This window comes from Coffea arabica, chromosome 6c (assembly GCF_036785885.1).
Source record: "Coffea arabica cultivar ET-39 chromosome 6c, Coffea Arabica ET-39 HiFi, whole genome shotgun sequence".
In the NCBI taxonomy this organism is placed as follows: domain Eukaryota; kingdom Viridiplantae; phylum Streptophyta; class Magnoliopsida; order Gentianales; family Rubiaceae; genus Coffea; species Coffea arabica.
In genome coordinates this window covers 49,109,843-49,115,981 of record NC_092320.1, presented here as the reverse complement: position 1 = coordinate 49,115,981, position 6,139 = coordinate 49,109,843, and the positions used below count along the sequence as shown (strand labels likewise).

Here is a 6,139-nt window from a genome sequence, read left to right as displayed (position 1 = left end):
CGCGAGGAGTGATTACACGCGTGATAGATGCAAAAACCCTAATAAAGAGAAAAAAGGAAAAAGGAAAAGAAGAATACAACCTACTACTCCAAATATGATATATGAGAAGGTTAAAAGAAGAAATGGTGGACTAAATCGAATGCTTGGACCCTCTAAGTTCCCCAGTAGAGTCACCAACTGTCGCGCCCCATTTTTTTATAAGAAAAATAAAAGACGAGTTTAGAAAAATGGCTTTTGATTCAACTTTTGATTGGAAAATGAATTTTTTATTTAAAAAAAATGAAAAAACATGGGTCTAAATGGGACTTGAAAATGCAACGATTTGACCCAAAATATAGTTTAAAAAGGATTTTTTGAATGGAGTTGCCACTTGGTATTGAGTTGAGGTGTACCAAGTCACCAAAAAATGAATTTTAAAGAAAAAAGTAGAAAACCCTTTTTAAACGACTCCAAATCTACGAAAATCAGAGAAAAAGATTCAGGAGTCACATTTGAAGAAAGGAAAGGCAAGGATAAGAATCCAAAGCACCCTTTCAACCTAACCAAGGCTAGTTGCGCGATTTAGTAAAAAACTTTCTTATTTTAACCTTAAGATTTATCACATTTGGATATACTATATGAATGCAAACTCTAGACCTAAGAGGGTATCGGGGATCGAAATATCTCTTCAAAGCTTAATTAGTACCAATCACATTAATTGTGATGCCCAATGCGGACTTTTTAGAGAGGTCACGAATATGCAAGTCATGAGACTCGAAAGAAAGAAAAAGAAAAGGAAAATAAGAGTAATTATGCAAATATATGTGGCCTAAAGAAATGCATCATAATGGGTGCGGGGGACTTATACTCGTGACTTTCAATGTTCCCTTTAATAGAGGGAATACGAGCGTGCTAAAGCTTAGAAAGCCAAACTCGTCCATATCCCATATTTAAGGGGTTATCTCTAGTCTAATCAGGCAAAATGCACTAATCTACTCCCTAATTTCCTAAATGAGATGTAAATCTAAATGTTATATATACATAGGGGTAAGGGATATTTTATTAGGGGAAATATTATATGAAAATGATAAAGATCCTAAAAAATGGAAAAATATGCATGAAGTGTAATGTAATCATACAAACATGATTTAGCGAGGGAGATCCCTAAGGGTGTAGCATTGGACTAGCTCATGTGTATGGATTCTCACTAGCATTGGACTAGTGAGAAATCGGAACAAAGAGCCGCAACTAGCGTTGGACTAGTGTGGTGACGGGAAAGGAACCACAGCTAGCATTGGACTAGTGTGATAACATGCATTTATTACAGTCTAAGAAATCAGATAAAGCATAATAAAGCAAATAAACACATAAATCATATATAGCACATAACACATAGGCATGATGTCTAGATGCAAGACCCTAGGAAAGCGAGTAACACATAACACATAGGCATGCAAAAACACACAAGGCAAATAAAGCAAATAAAGCTCTAACTATTACATTCGGGGAACCCTACTACAATCTAAAAGGTGGGAAGGAATAAAATGATATAATAACCTAACTATTACAATTGTGGCATTTAATTGCCCTCTCAAGTAATTACAAATTAAATTAAATTAAATATACAAAATTAAAACAAATAAAGTAACTAAATGAACAAATATAATTAGAATATTCAAAAAGAAAAAGAAGCATGCAATTTCACACATAATTTCACATAAGTGCACATAGGATCAAATAAGTCAAAATAAGGGATAAGGTGTACCTCCCTTGAATTGGGGCTCTAATGAAGTGAAGTCACTTATTTACCCTTCAAAATACAAAGAAAAGGTCAAGGCATCACTTTAATTAACAAATAATCATAAAATATAAAAATAAATTGTGAAATTGAATCAATTAAATCATATAAACAACCCACATTTAAAAAGTCAAAAGAAGAAAGGACTTGATTGCAAAAATTAATAAAATTTTGAGGTAAAAAATTAAAGAAAAATAAAATTTAGGGACCTATTTGCAATTAAATTAGGGATCCAATTTAAAGAAGTTGAAAATGTCCAGGGCCACAGTATAGTTAAGGAGAAATTCAGGGACTGATTTGCAAATCCAGTTACCAGTTTCTTAGAAAACAGGCCATTGGACCATTTTATTTATTTGTTTGGGCCCAAACCTTCCCCAGGCTAATCGAAACCCAAACAAAATAGATGGGTTAGCCTAATTGTTCTTACCAATTGAACCCAATTAACTTAATCACAAACTCAATCCTAAAAACCAACCAAAAGTGTTGGGCTCCATCTTCCTAAACCCAAATCAGAAACCCAACAAAATAATCTAAATCCACTTCCTTAAGCCCAAACAAAACAACCTCTTAATCCAAATCACTTGTTTCACTAAACCCAACATGATAAAATCAACTAAAATTATTAAATCATAATTATGGCCTAAAATCAAGAATTAATCCACCCAAAAGACTACTTAACAATATGGTTCAAACACAACAAATTAGCTCAACTTTCTCATTTGGGGGCCATATCAGAATAAGGAAAGTGTGAGAGGTTCAAACACAACAAAAGTAGGGACCTAATTGGAGGAATCATGAAAGTTTTGGGGTCAAAATTAAAGAAAGTAAAGTCCAGGGGTCAATTTATGTTTCAAATCATGACTTAATTGAATGAAGTCTGGAAGTTATACAGGCTTAAATGTGATTTCACCAAAGCGCAGGGATCAATTTGCAAATTTCCAGATTTTTGCAAACAAATGGTTCGCTGAATCTTTCTTCTTCAACGTGACTGAAGGAAAGCTTCTGCAACCTCTGATTCGGCCATTTTGCCCTAACCATCAACTATCATGTTTTAACAAGCATTGAACTGGCTGAATGTTATGCAAAAACAGAAATCGATTCATCCTTGAAACTGAAGCCTCGGTTGGGCATTTCATCGAGCAACAAACAGACATTAAAAAATTTCACCAAATTTTTGCTCCATTGAAGTTATAATCAGCCCAGAAATTGCGCAGAAAATCAAGATTTCAGTCCAATTTAGCACGTAAGGCACACATATTCTAAAATCCATGAACGATCAACATGAAAATGGAAATAACGAAAATCACAGAAAACTCATTTTCAAACACTGGACAAAAAAAACTAAAATTTTTAGAGAAAAAACTTATAGTGCTCTGACGATGAAGATCCATGGGCGATGATGGTGGGTTCCGGTGGTGGCAATGGCGGCTCCGGTTGCGGCCTTTCCCTTCTTGCTTCTGGCCCGAAGCTCTTCTGAATGGCCTGCTCCTCCTCCCTTTCCTCCCTTTTAATTCCCGTAGCTCTTTTCCTATTTCTCCCCCCCTTTTGTTTTCTGTCCACCGTTGCCCTTCCCCGTTTCTCTTTCTTGCCTTTTTCGCTCTTTCCTTTTCTTTTTAGCCGAAAACCTCCTTCTTTTCTCCCAGCTCTCCGTCCCCTCTTTTACTCTTGATCTGTTTCTTCTTTTTTCCCCGTAGCTTTCCTCACTCTGCCGCCCCTCTGTTTCTCCTTTTTTTTTTCTCCTGACCGAAGCTCTTTGTTTTCTCCTTTCCGTCCTCTCCCAATTTCCAGATTCCCCCCCTTTTCTCTCAACTCTTTCGGTTTCTTTTTCTTTTGGCTCCCTCGTTCGCCGCCCCTTTCTTCTCTCTATTTTTTCCTCACGAAGCCCTCCAAGCTTCTTCCTCTAGCTCCCTCTCTCGGCTCTCTTTCTTTCTCCAAACTTTCATGCCCAAAACCCCAGCCGCCTAAAACCTCTCAGCCTCTAAACCCTTGGCTCCTCTCTAGTTCTCTCTCCGTTCAGCCGTCAAAAACCCCTCTTCCAGCCATCACCCTTTCTGTTTTCTATTCTCTCTCGCCGCCCAAATCCTTACGTGCTCTCCCAATTTTTTGGCTGCGGCTGTTTCATGCCTCTTTAAAACACCCCCAAAACTAAACCTAAGATGAAAGGGCCAGATTTCAAACCCCAAAATAGGCTTACGTGTCTTGTGTTTTGTCCCTTTGATTTTTCCAATGAATTAAATAATAATAAAGCAATTTTCTTAACAAAAATGAAAATAAGATGAAACAAACAAAAAATAACAATAACAAAATAAACAAAAATCACTAAAATAAAAATAAAAAATAATAATAATAATAAATGAAAAGCTTAAATTTTGGTGTCTACAGGGATTATGTATCAAGAGGTGTTAAGAGATAATTGGAGGAGAACTAGATATTTTGATAAATTAGAGACAATTAGATAGGTATTACTTCTTGTTTTGCCACTTGTCAATCATCTATCCAACCTTGACCAAGACAAAAGTTTTCCTAAATGGCATGACACTTATCCAATGTGGCATGACAAATTTGACCAAGACAAAAGTTTTCAAACCAACACTTTCTTGCCTTGACCATTTACATTCGTGAGAGAGAGAGAGAGAGAGAACCAACTTTATTTCTTTTCCTTTTAAACAGCCGAGAGAAAAAGTGCTTGAGTCTTCCTCCTCCATTTCATTGTTTCAGCCGAGAGAGAGAGGAGAGTTGAGAAACCTTTGTTCTTTATTTTTCCAACCAAGAGAATATAGAGTTTTGAGAGAAATTAGAGTGTCTTGTCTCCATTTCTAGTCAAGAGGAAGCTGTCCATCCAACTTGCTTGAACCAAGGAGAAATCAGGAAGGTGAGCCAACTTCCAGCTTGATTTGGAGCAGAAAAATAAGGTAATATGGCTGAGAAACTTCAATCTTTCCTTACACTTTAAAGAGATGTGGATATATGTTTGATTTGAAGTTAAATAGAGGTAGAAACTGATGGAAGTAACCTGTTTGTAGCTGGAAAGTTTCCAGTTTGAACCGAACCAGTGAAGGAAGAAGAGAACCATCGACCTAATGTCTTAATCAAGTTAGCTCCAAAGTTCTTGAGTTCTTAAGGAGCGAAAAGGCCACCCAATGAAACTCTTGAAAGCAAGAAAGCATGCCAAGAAGAAGAGGCAAGGGCCTCCTCTTTCCGGACAACACATACAAGAGAAACCTTCCAACAGTCAAAAGATATTTCTATAATTCGTTTTTTTCTCTTGTTTGTATATTTCCATAATAGGTTACATACGTGTTGTTGCCCTGAATCATGGTTAAATTGCAACTTTCCTTCTTGATTTATGCATAAATCGTGTAGTATATCATTAAGTATCTATAAAGCATGAATCTCGTAGAAAAATCTCAACAAAAATGGAACCCACAAGCTAAAAAACACAACTCACATCCTACGATTCAGACTGAAAATGTCCAGCAAGCTCTCTTCAATTTTTCTCACCAAAATAGCACCTCTCTTACTTACTTTCAACCATAAATCACACAATAACATGTTTATAACATAAGCTAAGGAATTAATCAAGTATTTCCTAGCACAACTCAACAAAACTGCAAATAAGAGCTGAAAAGTCACAGCTCAACCCTGTCGGCTTCCTCCTAGAAATTTCAGCAGCCAAAAACCTCACATACATGCCATTTTTCTACCAAGATTCATCTATCAAAGAAATAACTGATTCTCTAGCAAACTTGCAACAAAATAAACTAAAAGCTAAAAGAAATGACAGCCTTCACTGCTTTGGTTCAAACTGGAAACTTTCCAGCTACAAATAGGTTACAAATAGGATACTTCAAATCAAACATGTATCCACATCTCTCTAAAGTGTAAGGAAAGATTGAAGTTTCTCAACCATATTATCTTATTTTTCTGCTCCAAATCAAGCTGAAAGTTGGCTCACCTTCCTCATTTCTTCATGGTTCAAGCAAGCTGGATGGACAGCTTCCTCTTGACTGGAAATTAAGACAAGACACTCTTATTTCTCTCAAATCTCTATATTCTCTTGGTTGAAAAAATGAAGAAGAAAGGTCTCTCAACTCCTTTCTCTCTTGACTGAAACAATGAAAAGGAGGAAGAAGACTCCCAAGCTCTCTTTGTCTCAGCTATTTAAGAGGAGAAGAAATGAAGTTGATTCTTTCAAATATTCTCTCTCACCAATGTAAATGATCAAGGCAAGAAAGTATTAATTTAAAAACTTTTATCTTGGTCAAATTTGCTATGCCATATTAAATAAGTGTCATGCCATTTGGGAGAGCTTTTGTCTTGGTCAAAGTTGGATAGATGATTGACAAGTGGCAAAACGAGAAG

At 36.2% G+C, this 6,139-nt stretch overlaps 1 long non-coding RNA gene across 1 annotated transcript; it reads left to right on the top strand.

Annotated features, from left to right (window-relative positions):
- Positions 1–4,488: 4,488 nt before the first annotated feature.
- On the top strand, positions 4,489–5,132 carry LOC140008903 (uncharacterized). The gene is made up of 2 exons (XR_011816157.1): positions 4,489–4,689; positions 4,801–5,132. It is a non-coding gene; the product is annotated as an uncharacterized lncRNA (long non-coding RNA).
- Positions 5,133–6,139: the final 1,007 nt, after the last annotated feature.